Source organism: Trachemys scripta, chromosome 1 (genome assembly GCF_013100865.1).
Source record: "Trachemys scripta elegans isolate TJP31775 chromosome 1, CAS_Tse_1.0, whole genome shotgun sequence".
NCBI lineage: Eukaryota > Metazoa > Chordata > Testudines > Emydidae > Trachemys > Trachemys scripta.
The window spans coordinates 189,961,920-189,980,641 of record NC_048298.1 but is presented as its reverse complement, the minus strand read 5'-3'; the positions used below and the strand labels follow the sequence as shown (position 1 = coordinate 189,980,641).

At 46.2% G+C, this 18,722-nt stretch overlaps 1 protein-coding gene across 5 annotated transcripts in view; it reads right to left on the bottom strand.

Moving 5' to 3' along the window:
* Positions 1-18,722, bottom strand: part of B3GALT5 (beta-1,3-galactosyltransferase 5) — a 48,768-nt gene that overhangs the window by 15,237 nt on the left and 14,809 nt on the right. For 2 of the 5 annotated variants that reach the window (XM_034753001.1, XM_034752995.1), the window contains exon 2: positions 3,046-3,165. The exons of 2 other annotated variants lie outside the window; for them this stretch is intronic. The gene's annotated coding sequence lies outside the window, so the exon portion shown is untranslated. Of the gene's footprint in view, positions 1-3,045; positions 3,166-12,917; positions 13,010-18,722 lie in introns of those variants that run through there. One more of the 5 variants, XM_034753021.1, reaches the window with a different exon arrangement.

The following is an 18,722-nucleotide window of genomic DNA, read 5'->3' as shown; positions in this document are numbered from 1 at the left end:
GTACACTACTACTGAAAAATTGCTTACTTGCTCATTTTTACCATATGATTATAAAATAAATTTCAACCCCCCCAGATTGAGAAACGCTGATATAGTATATAGAGCAGTATAAACAAGTCATTGTCTGTATGAAATTTTAGTTTATACTGACTTCAGTAGTGCTTTTTCTGTAGCCTATTGTAAAACTAGGCAAATATCTAGATAAGTTGATATACCCCCCTGGAAGACCTCTGCGTACCCCTAGGGGTACATGTATCCCTGGCTGAGAGCCACTGATCTAAACCAATCAAATTAAAATCAACCCCATCATTACTATTTTTCTTGGTATGTTGATTTTAGAAAGTTACGGCATCTTCATACTAAACTATATATGTATTTGTTCTCAACAATAACACAAAGTTTAACAGACTTAAAAGTGGCAATTCTTCAACAACAAAACTTCAAAAACAGACTTCAATGGGAAACTGCAGAACTGGAATTAATCTGCAAATTTGACGCCATCAAATTAGGCCTGAATAAAGACTGGGAGTGGCTGGGTCACTACAAAAAATAATTTTCCCTCTGTTGATATTCACCCCTTCTTGTCAACTGCTGGAAATGGGCCACATCTACCCTAATTGAATTGTCCTTGTTAGCACTGAACCCCCCACTTGATAAGGCAAATTCCATCTTTTCATGTGCTATATATTTATACCTGCTTACTGTATTTTCCACTCCATGCGTCTGATGAAGTGGGTTTTAGCCCATGAAAGCTTATGCCCAAATAAATTTGTTAGTCTCTAAGGCGCCACAAGGACTCCTCGTTGTTTTTATTTAATGACAGTACATGTTGGGATTCAAAAAGTTAAAGCTTTATAACTGCTAAAACACAAACTGTCAACATCATATGTCAAAATGTTTGCCTTAAATCAAACTCTTAAGTTCTCAGGCAACATTTTTCTTTCTATGACTATCTGTAAAATTGATTATTATCAATGGAAATTGTTTTTCTTCCGTTTGTGTGTTTATGATGAAGTTGATGTTTAACAACATTTACCATTTAAAAATCTAATCCTTCCAAGCCTATAAATAGCTCTTGTTTCATCATGAAAAATTATTTATTGCATCCTCATTTACAAATGCTTACGGAAAGCTGTGCTGACATCTAGTATTGAATTTTTATAATTAGTCATTTGAGTGAAAGAGGAAAAACACAAACATGATATTTTTAAAAAAAGGATGAGGGGCTTTCTCTTGGTACTTGGGAGTGATCTAAATGGATATAAAGAACAATGAAAAGAAAGGATACACAGAACTGATAGAGCTGCAAATATATATTTGAACAAAAAAGAACATATTAGCGATAGACATGTTACAGATATTGCTATCAAATTTCTGAGACTATCAGTAAGATTTAAGAACAACCCAATGAGTTTTCAATCATGTGCATTGTTTTTAAATCAGAACCTCTTTTGGAAGGTTTCTTTCCCCATTTTAGCCACTTTCAACGCCCATGTAAGATACATCAACCCAGCACCCCTACCATTCTCTGCCCTTTCACTCCATGACAATTCTTGGCTTGTTTTTTTTTTAGTATTTTGAGGGGTGTTGGTTTCTAATGTATAATTTTTTTAACTGTGTCTTTTAACTATCATATATATGTGTGAGAAGGGGAGTTTGGTGCTTTTTAAGGGTAATGATCCTGGAAGTTGTCCAGTCTATCCATACAACTAGCATGGCGCAGACAGTGGCAATGCAGGCTTCCTTCACTCCTCCATTCATGTGCCAAATCTCAACCTGGAGGGAACACTTCCAACTATTCATTATGGCTAAGTGGTGCCAGGCAAACATTAACAAATACACTCACAAGGCGCGAATCTGAAAGATAAGACTTGGTGGTGCTTACTAATGTAAGGTTTCAGAGTAGCAGCCGTGTTAGTCTGTATCCGCAAAAAGAACAGGAGTACTTGTGGCACCTTAGAGACTAACAAATTTATTAGAGCATAAGCTTTCGTGGACTATATAATAGCTATGCTATGCTATATGCATCCGAAGAAGTGGGCTGTAGTCCACGAAAGCTTATGCTCTAACAAATTTGTTAGTCTCTAATGTGCCACAAGTACTCCTGTTCTTTTTACTAATGTAAGTAGCCCCATCAGCTTCAAGGTGACTGCTTATGTGCATAAGAGGCCCTGTGATTGTTTTCTTAACTGTTTGCATAGAAGTAGGGAGGAGGGGAAATGCCTTACTAGTTGGAAGCATATCCTCCAGGTGAGGTTCAGGCAAACTGAGGAAGCAGTGAGGGAACCTGCGTTGCCGTTGCCTCTTCTGTGGGTAGGTAGGATAATTTCCAAGACCACTATAGCACCTTTCAAGAGCAACACCTACGCACTCTTATCAGTTAGATTATTTATTTATCAACAGTTTAGGAATTCTCAATCAATATACAATACTCACGCTGAATGTTAAATACTATGTGTATCTTCTTGCTTAATTCTATACAGAATTATAAATACTTTAAAAACAGCTAATGTAACAATTTTTAAAAATACTTGAACAGCTGCAGATATTCTGCGCTGTGTCAGGACCACATGCTGCATGCTTTGTTCATTCTCGCAAACCCACTGATTTGTGGGGTATGACTTATGGGAGCAAGGCAGTGCTTAATTTGTAATGGAAGAGCTGCTGGGGCTCAGGCAATTAGATGCTGGGGCTCAAGCAGTTTTTTTACTTTCATAACTAACGTGGCAACCCCAGAGGTGCCAGGGCCATGAACTGCCAAGACTAGAGGTGCCTCGGCTTAGCCCCAGCAAACCCTGACACAAATAAAACACTGGAGCAAGGCAAGCTGAATTCGGTCCTGTCCTGCTCTCACTGAAGCAAGTTTTCACTGACTTAAGCAGGAGCAAAATCAGATCTGTGTCCATTTATTTCATTCCCTAACAGAAGGGTTCTATATGCTAGAGTTAGTTACCCTCCCTTCCAAAAGTTGTCTACTATTGCAGTTTCTCTGGGGACCAAATAATGTGGATGCATATGAAATAAAAAGAATCCAGATACCCTTACCTCACGTTTCTGCAGAGCACCCTCCGCTTTTATAGCCATACTGTATGAAAGCTGCAGTGGGCTAAAATCTCTATCACAAGAAGCAGATTAGGTCTTTTAAGTCTTCACTGGTGAGTGATCCTGATGGAAATGAGCCCAAACAAGATGAGAAATGATAATCTCCTTTAGAAGTGGGAGTGGGAGAAAATATTAATGCAGCAATGGAACCCTGATCTCTGTGTGGGGGAGTGTTTCTCTCCCTTCTGCTACCTCATTGCCTCTCTCTGGTAGGTAACAGACTAACAGTACCAGGGCAGTGTGATTGGCAGGAAAAGGAAAGTTAGGAACTGTCTACAAATGTTCTTATTTTGTACTTGGAGGGGGGAGGGGGGAAATACCCGTACATACACCTTAAATCACAATCATGAAGATAAATCCTAGCAGATCTAAGAAAATTGTGTTCTAACAGAACTAGCCCTTTGTTGAGGAGCACTGAGAAAGCCCAGGCTCTCCTCTCATAATGGAAAGTGACATTGCCTTGAGTCTCACAGCGGGAAAGAAATCACCCACTGCCAAAGAATCTTGAAGCATTCCCCAAGTTACTGACAAATCACAACACACTGAAGGGGGGTAATGGGGCACATACCAATGCTCCCATAAGATTATCACTGACATAACTTGGCCCACACCCTTTTCTGATCTCTGTTTCCCCTTCTTTTCCTCCTATACATTCCTCGCTTGATAATTGTTTTTATTTCTTTAGCAATTTATTATTTCCATTCTATTATTTCAGGCCCTGATTCAGGAAAGCAGTCCTGCTCAGGAGAGCTCTGAAACATATGCTCAATTAAGCATGTGCGTAAGTGCTGTCCTGAACAGAAATGGATTTAAGCTTGTGCTGACATGCTGTCCTGAGTTGGGGGCCTACTTGCTAGAGCTATGTACACTGATATGAATTTTTACCTGTGGTGGACTTTTTTTCTACTATTGACAATTGTGATGCTTAGAGGCCTTCAGTTATTGCATATGGGATATTTTATTCTGTTTTTTACTTTGCATATGCTTCTACCTTGTCAATGATGTATCCACAAATAATTACTGATTTAGTATTGTCTAGATTTCTGCAGAACATGTTTTAGGAAAGAAAATGTACTATAGGCAGCAATCCTCTCAAAGAGAGCCTTAAATCCTTGAAGTTATTCACATACTTAAGGGCTTTCCTAAATGCGAGCACAGGCCCCATTCCTGCAAGGTACAGCAGGCAAGTGAATGAGTGCACCTGAGTCGAACTTCACTGGGATGCTGTGTGGGTGCAGCAGTCCCCCCACATGCTAGACATTGCAGAATCAAGGCCATGCCTGGGACAGGGCCGGCTCTAGGCACCAGCAAACCAAGCACGTGCTTGGGGTAGCACATTTTCAGGGGCAGCATTCCGGCCATGGTTTTTTGTTTGTTTGTTTGTTTTTTGTTTGTTTGTTTTTTGTTTGTTTTTTTGCTTAGGGTAGCAAAAGCCTAGAGCCAGCCCTGCCAGCAGCAGCGCAGAGGGGGTGTCCTGGGACCGCTGTGGTTCGTGTCGGGGAGCAGCGCCCGCACCTTGTGGCTGGGTTGAACGGGCTCCGAGCGTGGGAAACTCGGGCTGGGGGCCACTGGGTGGGGGGAGCTGCCTGCAGGTGCCGCAGGGCGGCCGCCCCCCAGCGCCATAAGCCGGGGCTGGGTGAAGCGGCCCGAGCCGCCTAGGGACTGCAGCAGGGGTGCCAGGAGCAGCAGCAGCAGCGGGGCCATAGTGGGGACCGGTGTCCGGGGCGCTGCCATGTGGGGCCTGCGTCCCGCTCTCCGGGGCTCCGCTCTCTCTGGGGCTACCCTGCCCCAGCTCCTCAGTCCCCTGCCGGGGCAGTCCCCCAGCTCTGCCCTCCTGGATCCCAGCCGGTCTTGGAGGCAGGAGGCCTGGCTGGAAGGGCCCTGGGCTGAGGCGCGGCCTGGGAGCCCCGCTGTTTACTCCAACCCTGCCAGCGCCGGACCGGCTGGAGGCGAGGGGGGAGCGGGTGGAGTCAGCACTGGTGGGGGGAGCCCAGAGCTGGGGAGGCAGGGGTGTGTGGGGGGCAGCCAAAATTTTTTTTGCTTGGGGCGGCAAAAAACCTAGAGCTGGCCCTGGCCTGGGGTATTTGATTCGTTCACACACAGGAGTTCATTTCTTCTCTAACTTAATCCTCGGGGAATAGATTCTGCATTCCTTCCACAGAATAAGGGTCAGGGTTGCAGTATCTGGCCCTTCCTCTATATGTATTTCTTCCATAAGTATCTTCCCCTCACCCCCCCCCCCATATCTGTTCTAAAAAAGTTCACACAAAACCCCCACCAATCCACAGTTTCTCCTAAACAGAAGAAATTTGCTCAACTGCCCTTGAATCATTTCCCAGAGTGCCTTGCATACTCACTTCAGAAAATAAAAAGTTTAAATGAGTTTCTAGGACCCAACCCCACACTTCTTTTTTTGGCAAAGTTAACCCTCAAAGTGCAGTTGACAGGACAAGATTTCAGTGCTATTTACTTAAAGAAAATCAAATGTTTTTGTTTACAGTCCCCACCACAGCAATTTGCAAGCCCAGCCTTTGGGCCTCTATAGCCCATGGCAATGGGGACCACCATGTTCAGATGGTCATCTGGACCAATTCATTTTTGTAAGTGGAGCATTTGGTGTGCCAGGGCTGATGTAGGGTTACCATATTTTGAGTGTCCAAAAAGAGGACACTCTACGGGGCCCCGGCCCCGCCCCCAGCCCCACCCACGCCCCAACTCCACCCCTTCCCCAAAGTCCCCGCTCCAACTCCGCCCCCTCCCCTGCTTCCCGTGAACATTTGATTGGTGGGAAGCCTGAAGCAGGTAAGGGGGATAGGGTGGGGGGAGGAGGCGCGGCCCAGTCTGGCCCCCCCGGCGTCTCCAGCCTGGGTCGGCTCGGGCCCTGGGGTGCCAGCCCTGGGCCAGCCCCCGGCCGAGCACCCCCAGCCCGCCCAGCACCGCCAGCCTGGCCCAGCACCGCCGGCCCCCGGCCCAGCACCGCCGGCCCGGCCCCGGCCCCGGCCCCTGGCTCAGCACCCCCGGCTCCCGGCCCAGCACCGCCGGCCCGGCCCCGGCCCCCGGCTCAGCACCGCCAGCCCGGCCCCGGCCCCCGGCCCAGCACCGCCGGCCCTGCGTGTCCCAATTTTCCCGGACATGTCCGGCTTTTTGGGATTTCCCCCCGGACGGGGATTTGAGGCCCAAAAAGCCGGACATGTCCGGGAAAATCTGGACGTATGGTAACCCTAGGCTGATGAGAACTGCCTCCAGACTGCTGACTGCCTGCCTGCAGCTTGTACAGTTCATGAGCTGCCTATGTGGCCCTTAGGCCCTGCAAAACCGCATGTATGTGATTAACTTTAAGCATGTAATTGAACTCAATGAGGGCATTAAGTTCAATAGGACTACTGACACACTTAAAATGAGGCATATGCATAAATCTCAGCAGGGTCAGGGCCTTAGTCATAAAAGGCCTGACCCTGTAAAGTGTTAAGAACTCCTGTGAGGCAATGAGTGCCCTCAACTCCCATTGAAGGGATGAATGAACTCCTCTAGAATGTACAGCGACTCTACGATATTCTACAGAGGGGTTTCACGTAAAAGCACTTGCACCTTTTAGATTTTATTCGGTTATCCCTTTAAATCAGCCTCCACATTTTGATAGTGCAGGTCATGATTTTTCCCAGGATTAAATACTGGTAGACTTTGCAGTATCTTATCCACTGATAATAGGAAAACAGTACTGCTAAAGCTGCACCATCTGGTAGCCTCTAATAATGAGCCAAGTATAAATAAGTGCTGTATCACCCATATAGTTGCATATGTCACAGTTCGAGGGACGCTGCAGCTGTATTCCCCCACCATGGTCCACCAACAACACCGTCTTTAGGCTTCTGGCTCCCAGCCATCACTCCCTCCTGACCGGGGATTTGAAGTCTGCATAGCTCCCTGCCATACACTGTGATAGTGTCAGCAAGCCAGTCTGCCTGAACAGGCCAGCACCTGTGCTTTGCTTTATAACCAGTGTATTGCCCAGAGTTATAAGTTACCACACAGCTCCTTCTAAGCAACCACATTTATTCTTCAGGTAAAAGCATTATAGAGAAAACATAAAAACAATAAAAGTTCCTAAACGCATGCTAAAAAGCTCACTAGAGATCATCCCCCCCCCCCCCCAACTTCAGTCTAGGGCAGTGGTAGGTTTTAATCCTTCAAAACCCACAGCTTGGTTTCTCCTGTGGTTACAAGTTCATATCCATCTGAGGGCTAGTCTACACTGGCAATGCTAAAGCGCTGCTGCGGCAGCACTGCCATGGCAGTGCTTTAACATGCCTTGTGTGGTCGCGGCGCAGCGCTGGGAGAGCTAACCACCTCAACGAGGGGCGTAGCTGGGGCACAGATTACATTGGCGCTTTACAGCGCTGCAACTTGCTGCGCTCAGGGGCGTGGTTTTTTATACAGCTGGGGCCTTTGATCTTGGCCTTCTGTAACAGCTAATTGGCAGACAATGACCCTCTCCTCAGGGCACAGCTTTGAAAGGCTGGGTTTTTGCATAACTGGAGTTGGGGAATTTGCATTAATTTCTCCCAAGGGATTCCGCAGGAAATCCACTTAACACTGTGGAGGAAAGGACCCCTCCCCCAATTTATTGGGCCTCTGTTTGCTGGCCTGGGCCTGCTTTATAGCTAACAAACCTAAAACCTGAACCAAACTAAGATAGTGTTCCATGACTGGGGGGGAGGAGGGGGTGTAGTGAAAAAAAAACCCAAAAGCAGGAACTATTTGCAATATGCTTAAGAAATGTGCTAACTGCTTAAATAAGATAAGATTGTAATCAAATAGGCATGAAGCTTTGTAACAGTAATCTATAGGCAAAAAAAAAAAGCGTGCAACTGTAACCCATGCCCTCCCTTATACCAGTTGTGTAACTACCCCTTGAGATCATTGTGCCCCATGACAAGCATGATGTAATGGTACCCCATAAAAGGTATGGTTCCTAAACACTGGAAAGTACCAGTAGAAACCCTAACCCATATTACAGCCATAAAAGGGTTGTTTACAGCAACATTGGAAAGTACCAAAAAGACCCAAGAAGACCCTAACCCCTGTCAAGTGTTAATTCCGTATAAGGGCAATTATTACTTAAATGTATGATGTATTTGCGGTTTTTAGCTTTATATACTCGGGTGTTGCTTTGTATCGGCGGGCGCAGTATCCAATCTGCCACCCCTCAACGCGTTGGTGTGTGTTCAATAAATGGGCCTCAGGCTTGAGTCTCTGATCAAATAACTGCCTGGGTGGTCATTTCCACAACAACACTTATTGTCCTTAAAGTCCATACTTCTCTGGCACATTTTCACTATAGACTTTTTAACTCCCAGGTCTTACATCTGTCACCAGGGCCGGCTCCAGGCACCAGCTTGCCAAGCAGGTGCTTGGGGCGGCCACTCTGGAGAGGGGCGGCAGGTCCAACTATTCGGTGGCAATTCAGCGGACGGTCCCTCACTTCCGCTCGGCGCGAAGGACCTCCCGCCGAATTGCCACCGCAGATCGCAATTGCGATCGCGGCTTTTTTTTTTTTTTTTTTTTTTTTTGCGCCACTTGGGGCAGCAAAAACCCTGGAGCCGGCCCTGTCTGTCACCATCTAGAGAGGTTACATATGATCCTAGCCCACAATAATACATACACTTAATGCAATAAGGTCTTTCAAGTATATTGCTGGAAATTGCTAAATCTGTCACAGCATGAACATAGATTCATAAACTTTAAGGCCAGAAGAGGGACCATTATGACCAGCTGTTTTAACCTCATGCCTAACTCAGGCCAAAGAATTTCACCTAGTGATTCCTGCATCAACTCAGGAACTTGTAGTTAACATGGAACATACATTTTAGAGAGACAGCCACTCTTTATTTATAGTGCTGGTTGGGAATTTTCCGATGAACCAGTTTTTCATCAGAAAATGCCAATTCAATGAAACTGAAATATTTTGTAGAAACATTTTGGTTTCAATGAACTTTCACTGAAACACAGGCAGGTTTCCATTAGAAACCTGCCTAGTTTCCTGCCAGCTTCCATGGTGAGCTGCTCTGGAGCCAGGCTTCTACTGTCAGCAGCCCAAGTTCAAGCTGGGGCTCTCAGGTCTTCTACGCCCCTTGCTCCATGGCAGGGAGCCCAGCAGCCTGGAAAGCATGGGGAGCTCTGGATCACGCAGCCTGGGGAGTCCCCCAGGAGTCAGGACAGCCAGCTGCTCCATTTCATTTAGAAAAAAATCAAACCAAAACTGTTTGATTTGTCTAAAACAACAAAATTCATAATTTCCATCCTGTGGCAAATGTAGAAATTTCTAGTTTTCTACAGTGTTGGACTTTCCCATGGAAAGGAATTTCCAAGTTTCAACCAGCTCTAGATTTAAAGACTGCAAGTGACAGAGGCTCCACCCCATTCCTTGATAAGCTGTTTCAGTGGTTAACATTTGTGCCATATTTTCAGTGTGAATTTATATAGCTTCAACTTCCAGCCTTAGATCTTGTTATGCCTTTGCCCGCTGGATTAAAGAGCCTCCCAGAATCAGAAATCTTCTCCCTGTGTAGGCATTTATAGACCATGATCCAGAAGCGGCTGAAGGTCCCTAAAAATGGGGAGGCCAACGGTGCCCGAACTGTGGCCCCACCCTTTGTGCTGCCCCTCTCCCCTGGGGCCCTGCCCCTGCACCTCCCCTTCTCTCCAAGGCCCCACCCTCACACCACCCATTCCCTTGAGCCCCCGCCTTCGCACCATTCCTTATCCTGAGGCCCCACTCCTGCACCACTTCTTCCCCCCAAAAAATTTCAGATGGAGGTCATACCCCTTTAGAAATTCAACCTGTGGTTCATGGACCCCTACCACAGAAGTCTTAGACTGAAAACTGACTGAACAGAATTCAACTATAAACTACACAGCAATGAAACAGCCCCCCAGCCTGAGCCCCATGAGCCCAAGTTGGCTGGCATTGTCCAGCTGTGGGTTTTTCTTTGCTGTGTAGACATACCCTAGGAAACCCCAGGAGGATTAACAAAGGATCAATTGATAATAGCTAGCTAACAATTCGCAATATTTAGTTATGAGTCACATCCCAGTCCTCTTTGACAACTGGACCTGTCTACCATATATGCATTAAATCTTCTCTTTCCTCACAATTTGGGCCAATATTTATCCCCATTCAATCTCTATACTGTATATATTTTTAACCTGACTGCTGTGAAATACCATTGAAATATTATCTTAAAGACATTTTCTTTTATCATACCACCGAGTCCTCTTTTCCAGATCAAAGCCCATTCCTCTGGGGTAATTCATGTATTAAAATTTCCCCACCATGTCATATATGGACATTTCTTTTTTAGGAAAGTTGTCTGCAAAGATTAAGATATTAGTTATAATTTTGTGCTTCCTAGTTGACCAGAAGCCATCATTTCTATTAAATTAGTTTCTGTATAAAAATTTTCTAGGTGGCTAAGTAATATAATACCTAAGGTACTGGTACCATGGGAGAGTGGGTCAACTGATTATTATTATTGTAAGCAGAGTCAGGATAAGCTCTACCCTGACATCTGGTGGTGAATTATGGCGAGTGTGGAAAAGAACTCCAGGGGCTGATCTTGTTTGCATAGGCACACCCACTCGCCTGGCATGAAACCACAGCAACTCAAAGTGGTTACTTTGGCTGGTGTGGGATCCCCAGTTTCTCTGTTATTGGGGCAGGAAGAATAAAGTTTTGTTACCCTGATTCTGTGAATCAAGGCCAGTGGAACTGTTGTATGACAGAAGGACTGAGTGAATCATTCACCATTACCTAGGTAGCATTTGCTTGTCAAGGGGCATGGGTTACAAAACCCAGTGAATTGAGAGAGGATGGGAACAGGTATTGGTACCTGGTGGTGTGGGTCCAAAACACCAATTGCACCTTCTCCTCTCTCCACTGCTGAATGTCAGAGCTAACTTTGATTCCCTTAGGAGTCTAGTTACAGACTGCTGAGCTGAGTTCACTTTGGGCCAATAGTGCACCAGCACTGGGGCTCCCCTACTACTAGCTGAAATCACTAAGAGCTGAAATCACAAAAGAGCTAAAGCTACTTAAGAGCTGAGATCACTGAGGCTGTGTTAACTAGTGGGGGAGCCTGAAGCTATTGCTAAGCTAACTTAGCTTAGTGGGGGTGAGCGGAGCGGCTGGAGGAGCAGCTAGCAGAGCAGAGCCTTGTGGGAGCAGCCCAAGGGACGGCTGGAGCGGAGCGGCGCGGCTCGGCTCACAGGTCAGTGAGCGGAGCAGAGCGGCGTGGCTCACAGGTCGGTGAGCGGAGCGGAGCGGCACGGCTCACAGGTCGGTGAGCGGAGCGGAGCAGCTGCCAGAGCAGTTTGGGGACGGCAGGAGTGGGACTGCAGGTGGAATGGAGCAGTTCGTGGTGAAGGCTGCGGTGGAACCCCACGGAGAAGCAGCCGGTTGGCCTCGGATCACGTAAGGTGCCCCTTAACACCCTGCTCGCCCCCCCCCTTTTGAACTCTGGGGCTGCACTGATCATGGACAGAGACTTTGGGGGGTTGTCGGACTTTTGTGATTCTTGGGTTGCTTGACCCAAGAGACTTTGGGATTGGTGGACTTTTGGGACTTTGGTGATTCTTGGGTCGCTGGTTTCAAGAACCAATGGGAGAGGACACGGCCCAATTTGCTGGGGTGGGTCTTCGCTCATGGTTTGGTCTAAGAACTCTAGTTCTGGTGTTTTTCCAATTTAATGCTGATGTTGTTTACCTCATGTTATTAAACATTTTTCTGTTACACTCAGACTCCGTGCTTGCGAGAGGGGAAGTATTGCCTCTTAGAGGCGCCCAGGGGGTGGTATGTAATTGTCCCAGGTCACTGGGTGGGGGCTCGAGCCGGTTTTGCATTGTGTTATTGAAACGGAACCCCTAGATACAGAACCCGGCCCTTGTTGCTGCCAACTTAGATGGGCAGAAGGGTTACATTATTATTTTATTTATTTCTGGTTGTTCATTTACTGAAAGCTCGATTTTTTGACAAAAAATGGACATTTATTGAAAAAAGCTTGTATAAAAAAAGACGGTGTCTGTCCAAACAAATATTTTGACTGACAATTTTTGACCGGTTCTATTATAAGTTATTGACAACTTTTTACCAGCCTTAACTTAACTTTAATTTATACTGTTTTCCAGAAGAAAGAGCCAGTGGTCAGCTATGGAGAGTGAAGTTCTTAAGGGCAGCCGCTGGGATTCTGTGCCTCTCCATATAGAGGAAGCAGCCCCTTTGCTCCCCAAAACTGAAGTTGTGACAGGCGCTTGTACAGGTCAAGCAAATGCGGGAAGGCTCCCTATGCATTCCCACCCTTCCTCCCACACCACACTGGAGCTCTGAGCTAGGTAAGTGTGTTGCTGTTAGCACAATAGAACAAAGTACTGTATTAAAAAGAGTCCCTCCTCCTTGTAATTCTCTTGCCTTTGAGCATGTAAGCACCTGCTTTTAGCTTTCAAATGGAGCTCAGTAAATGGAGTTCCAGTTTAGAAAAATAAGGCAATTTAATTTTTGTTTTGGAAACATACTTTTTAGTTAAGAAATGTTAAGAAAATACCGCATAACACAGGCACAACAAATTATTGTTGCTTCATTTATACAGCAGCCTCCTCGGAGCCAATTCAGCAAAGTAGACAAACATTTTGATTCATAGCTACATCTAACAGGAACCTTCAGGTATAGTCAGATATTAAAATAAACTCTTTTGTTATATGAACTACTTTTTGCTAATGTAAATCCCCAGAGTTTGAGAGTAATTAAGTACGCCAAGACTCACATTTTCCCCTCAGGTCTTCAGGCTCAAGATGTGCCCGTGCTAATATTGCAATCAGCCTCCTTTCTCTGCCCACTTGAATATAGAAAAGTCTTTGGTGCACTGATTAAAATCCCAGGACTGAGGCCTCTTGGACTGTGAGAACCACTTCAAGTATGTCAATGCAGTAACCATGGTAACCAAGCTACTCATGCATACTTGGTGTATATGAAGTCATGGCATAACGGTATGGGAAAAATTAAAATAAAATGGTTACAATCAAAATTATATTGCAGTTTAACACTGCAGAATAATGACTGTCTTTAAGAAATGAAGAAATACAAAACATCAGGAGTAAACTTTTATTATTCAACAATCAGACATTTAAACAGTTATGTAGTCTCTCTAGTTCAGCTTGTCATAGGTTTCCATTTAAAGCATGATTTTGAACCCCTGTAACAGGGGTGGCCAAATGTACTGACTCTCCAAGCCACATATAGTAATCTTAAGAAGTCTGAGAGCCGGGCATGCCTGCAGGGGCTCAGGGCTTCTGCCCCTCATGTGAGGCTCTAGTTGGGGCTCAGGACTTCTACCCCACATGGGAGGCACCAGCCGGGGCTCAGGGCTTCTGCCCCATGTGGGAGGTGCCAGCCGGGGCTTGGGGCTTCTGCCCTGCAGTGTGTGCCTGCCCCGCTCCTGCTGAAGCCCCAAGCCCCGGCAGGCACTCTCTGTGGGACTGAAGCACTGAGACCCCCCTCCCCATAGGAACTGGAAGTAGGAGTTCTGGGAGTTCTGCCACACCCCTTGGCTTGAAGTAGTTTCCATTACATACAACATTTACGGTTTGGTTCAATAGCTCTCAGCACCCCTACTATAAAAATGGTTCCAGTGGCCCTGTCCCTCCCCGCTGCGCAGAAGCCCCTAGCCCCACCACCACACTGCAGGGCAGAAGCTCTGAGCTTTCCCCTCCCGACCCCCACCCCCCAGTCTGGTAGGCGCAGAATTGGGGGGCAGAGGGAGCTCTGCAAACCACACTTTAACTGTAAAAGAGCCACATGTGGCTCGCAAGCTGCAGTTTGGCCACCCCTGTCCTAGAATTTCAGCAAAGGGAAACCAATTTCCCTGAAATTTCATGCATATACTTCTACAGAACCTAAAGAGACATGTTCAGGAAAGTTTGAAGTTAATGAAACAAGGCATAATATTAATTATTACAATAGATATAGGAGATTAAAAGAAAAAGATGATTCACTTTTCAGAAGTTTCCTAAGCTTTTTTGCTACTTGATATTTCAAAAACATCTTGGCCTGGCAACTCTAGATTTGTTTTATTCTATTTACTTTAGTATGGATTGACTAGTTTTTGAAAGGGGATGTGATTTTAGGAGCAATTTGTTTCTTAAAAAAAAGTCTGAGAAGTTACAGAGTTACTAGAGAAACTTGAACTGTGGCTTCTTAAAAAGCTGTGGACCAGATTATGCTCTGAGTCACAATGATGTAAATCCAGAATAACTCCATTGAAGCGAATGAGGCCAAGTTTTCCCCTCAGACACAGATACACACAACTCATTCTGGATTCTCTGGAAGCTGTGTGTATGTATTTGAAGGGACAATTTAACCCAGGATTTCAATAGTCTGACTGAGAGCAGAATTTGACCCTGTATTTGTGCTTCCTGGTTACTATATGTGGGATTTAAAATTAAACAATCACTGGATGAAAGCTCCATGCTACCACAATACTTCTTCTCAGGCTTTTAAGCCTCACGGGAAGTTTGTAAATGGTACATTAGTCCTGGACCTCCCAAAGACTTCCTCTCCTTCTACTTGGTAGTTATTAAATGTTTAAAAACTGGGAATTGTAAATTAAGGACAAAGGCCCAGCTATTCACAGATCACTTAACTCTCATTGATATAATTGGGAATTAGGTACCTAAATACCTTTGAGGATGGAGTTAGGAACCCGAATACCTTTTGGGGAAACTGGGCCTAAGTTTCCAAAATACCAAACATTTGAAAGTTTGGAAATTTACAGTTAACGTAGTGCAAATAACCTTAACTCTACCCTGTCTTCCTATCTCTGATTGCTCTACATCTGTGTGGGACACACTGACAGCCACACATCATAACTTTTTCTACTGTATTTTCAGTATTCTCCCTGTAATGTTTCATACTAAGCATACTAATATGAAGAGACTACATAAGAGCCATGTATCAAACTAGACTATCCTTGATCCTTGCTTTATAAGCCAGCTATACCAGCATCATGTGATAAACAAAACAACAACACCCAACCTACATTCCTCTTATAGTAAAGATACCACAATATTTTCACAACTTGCCCACTACATACAATGCCACTGTAATAAACCATATAATCAAGGCAAATTAATAAGGAAGATATCTAACCTACACCCATCCACCCACCTTCTTCCTGGAAACTACAAAGACAGCTATAATTATCTCAAACACTCTCTTGATATGAGGCTCAGACCCAAACATCTGAAAACAACCCTCCTTCCTGCCCCCCATCATTCATCAAATAAAGCCTGTAAATCATAGAAAACCTATTCTCCAAAATAAACTATTACCCGTTGCATGTAGAGGATAAAAGATCTAAGACAATTACAGCTGGTCTATAAAAACAATATTATTTCAGTGAAAATTTTTGAACAAAACAATTTCATTCTAAATTTTTCACTGAAAATTTCTATTTTTTCAGTAAAAAAAACTATAATGAAAAGTTGTTGGTTTGAATTCACACCTTTCTTTCATTCTGTTTTTTTGAAAACCCAAAAGAAATAAAAATGTCAGTTCAAATGAAAATTATTACTATTTTAATTTTTTGTCACAAATTTCATTTTCTATAAAAACATTTTGATTTTGACAAACTTGCATTTTTTTATAAAATAAAATAAAATTGTGGCCTGAAAATTTCAACCAGCTCTAATGAAAAAAAAATTGAAAAGTAATTGTGATAATTATCAGAGATACTTTTCTATGTCATGGAATGGTGACAGTATTGCAACATGGGGACAGCATTTGTGGGATCTTAACTCTGAATTTCCACACCTATGTAGTTTACTAAAACTTTAGGTCAGATTCATCCTGGGTTAAAGGAGTTATTGCACAGATTAATTCGTCCCACTACCTTTAACTGAAAATTTTCAGGCCCTCATATTACATATTTTTATTATTACTTCATGCTCATAAGGTTTTTCTGATGAAACTGATCTGTCTTCATAACCTTAAACTTCTTGCCTCGTAATTATAATAAAATCTTGCGAAGAAATAAAGGTGAGTAGTTCTGGGTGTTAGAAGTAGGGTAGAGCAAAAACAGCAGCAGAACTACCACCTTGCCAAAACCCAGAGCCTTCGCCATTCATACCACCAGCCCTGGATAAAACAGTATTGCATTAGGCACTAGTACTGATGACTGTTGATTGGAAAAATCAATTTCTTCATGGTGGGTTACTGAGAAAATGGATGGGAATAATAAGAAACAGTCATTGACTGTAAACTGTATGGTTTGAAATTACTTAGCAGTGCCCATTGAGCCATTTAGCCCTGATCCTCTGATCTACTCAACTCAAATCTCAATACTGATCTGATCAGCCAGAACACAGGTATTCATAGACTGTAAGCTCCTCAGGGTGGGGATCGTGTTTTATGTGTTTGTACTGTGCACAGTCCTGTTTCAATTTTTAGAAATTTCACCAGAATAAATTAGACTGAATTTTATAGCAATGTATATTTATGTTCTTAGCAAAACTCTTTTCTGCAAGAGAGGCCCGTTCCACTAGGTGTAATTGCCTCTTAATTTGAGCAGGTAACTAAAATTTGAGCATGTATAAATGACAAAATCTTCTCAGGTCACCTGAAGTGACACATCCTTATGACCATTGGAGTGTTGTGAAATAGCTTGGACATGCTGCTTCTGTCCTAAAAATTTATATCTGTGCAATATGTTACTATATATCAAACTCCACATTTTACACTTTGGAAATGGTGCTTGAATAAGGAAATGGGCTTTGATGGGATGTAAGTGACAAACCACTTCTTGAGTCACCTCAAGTGACACAAACCCTGCCAAATATTACACCTCCCATTTCTACTTTGCATTTTCTTTCTTTGTAGATACATAAAGAACATTTTAAAAGCAACCAAACAGATTATTTAATTAGCCTGCTGCAAATGCAGCAGCAGTGCTTTTACAGAAATTATATAAACAAGTAAAGACGATCTATAGAAATTCCAGTTTTCTCTTACACAAATCAGAACAGGAAAAATTGGCATGCGAGTCGATTTTTCCTGGCATGCGACGGCGGGCTGAGCCGCTCAGCCCGCCCCGCTCTGGAGTTCCCGCTGCCGGCTCCTGCCAGCCGGGGTCCTGCCACGGGTCCAACTCAGCACCCGCTGCTGGCCTGGGGTTCTTTCCCCCAGGCTGGCAGCGGGCTGATACCCTGGCTGGCAGGAGCTGGTGGTGAAAACCCCGGAGCCATGGCGGGCTGAGCTGCTCAGCCCACCGCCACTATCGGGTTCCCGCTGCTGGCCCCTTGCCAACCGTCGTCCCCGCGGGTCGAACTCAGCACCCGCTGCTGGCCTGGGGGGAAGGAACCCCAGGCTGGCAGTGGGCTGAGACCCCGGCTGGCAGGAGCTGGGGACAGAAATCCCAGAGCGGCAGCAGGCTGAGCCAGTCACTGCTTTGGGATTCCGGCTGCTGGCCCCTCGCCAGCAGGGGTCCCCACCACGCAGCTCCACTCACCTTCCGGTTGGAGGCTCCCTTGCAGACAGGGTCCAGGCAGGGCCGTCTTTAGGCCGATTCAGCCGATTCGGCTGAATTGGGCCCCACACCAAGAGGGCCCCGCGCCGCAGCTCTCCACCCCGCCCCCAGCTCACTTCCCCCTCCTCCCCTCCCCTGCACGCTCCACCCCCTGCTCCTCCCCCGCCCCTGCTTCCCGCGAATCAGAGGTTCGCAGGAAGTCTGAAAAGAAGCAGGGGCAGGCAGACAGGCTGGCAGCACCAGGTAAGCTGGGGTGGCGGGGGGTGTGAGAAGGGCTCCAGGGCAGGGCTGGCTTTAGGCCAATTCCACCAATTCCCCCGAATCGGGCCCCGCGCCTAAGAGGGCCCCGCGCCCAGTGGCAGGGTCACCGGGGTGGGGGCAAGTGGCCGAGAATCCCTTCCCTGGCTAGAGGCTCCTTTTTAATTTTTACTCACCCGGCAGCGCTCCGGGTCTTCGGCGGCACTTCAGCGGCGGGTCCTTCACTCGCTCTGGGTCTTCGGCAGCCCTTCGGCAGCAGGTCCTTCAGTGCCACCAAAGACCTGGAGCGAGTGAAGGACAAACCGTCGAAGACTATGAGTGCCGCCCGGTGAGTACGAGCCCGCGTGTTTTTTTGCGTGTTTTTTTTTTTTTTTTTTTTCAGTCAGCAAGGCCAGGGCCCCGTCAAAACTGTTCGAATCGGGCCCCGCACTTCCTAAAGCTGGCTCTGCTCCAGGGAGGCGCGGCCCAGTCCAGCACCGGCCGAGCAGCTCCGGCCCCAGCATCTCCGGTCCTGGGGCGCCGGCCCGGCCCGCTCGGCTCGGCTCCAGCCCAGGCCCCGCGTCCCGGTTCGGGGCCGGCCTGTGTCCGGCCCCCCAGCTCAGCTCCAGCCCAGCCCCCTCGGCTCGGCTCGGCTCAGCTCCGGCTCAGGCCCCACAGCTTGGCTCCGGCCCGGCCCGGCCCGGCCCGGGTCCGGCGCCGCGGCCCCCCGGCTGTGCGGCTCCGGGTCCGGGTCTGGCCCCCCCAGCTGGAGCTCCGGCCGGAGCGGGGCCCGATTCCTGGGGGCGGGGCTTG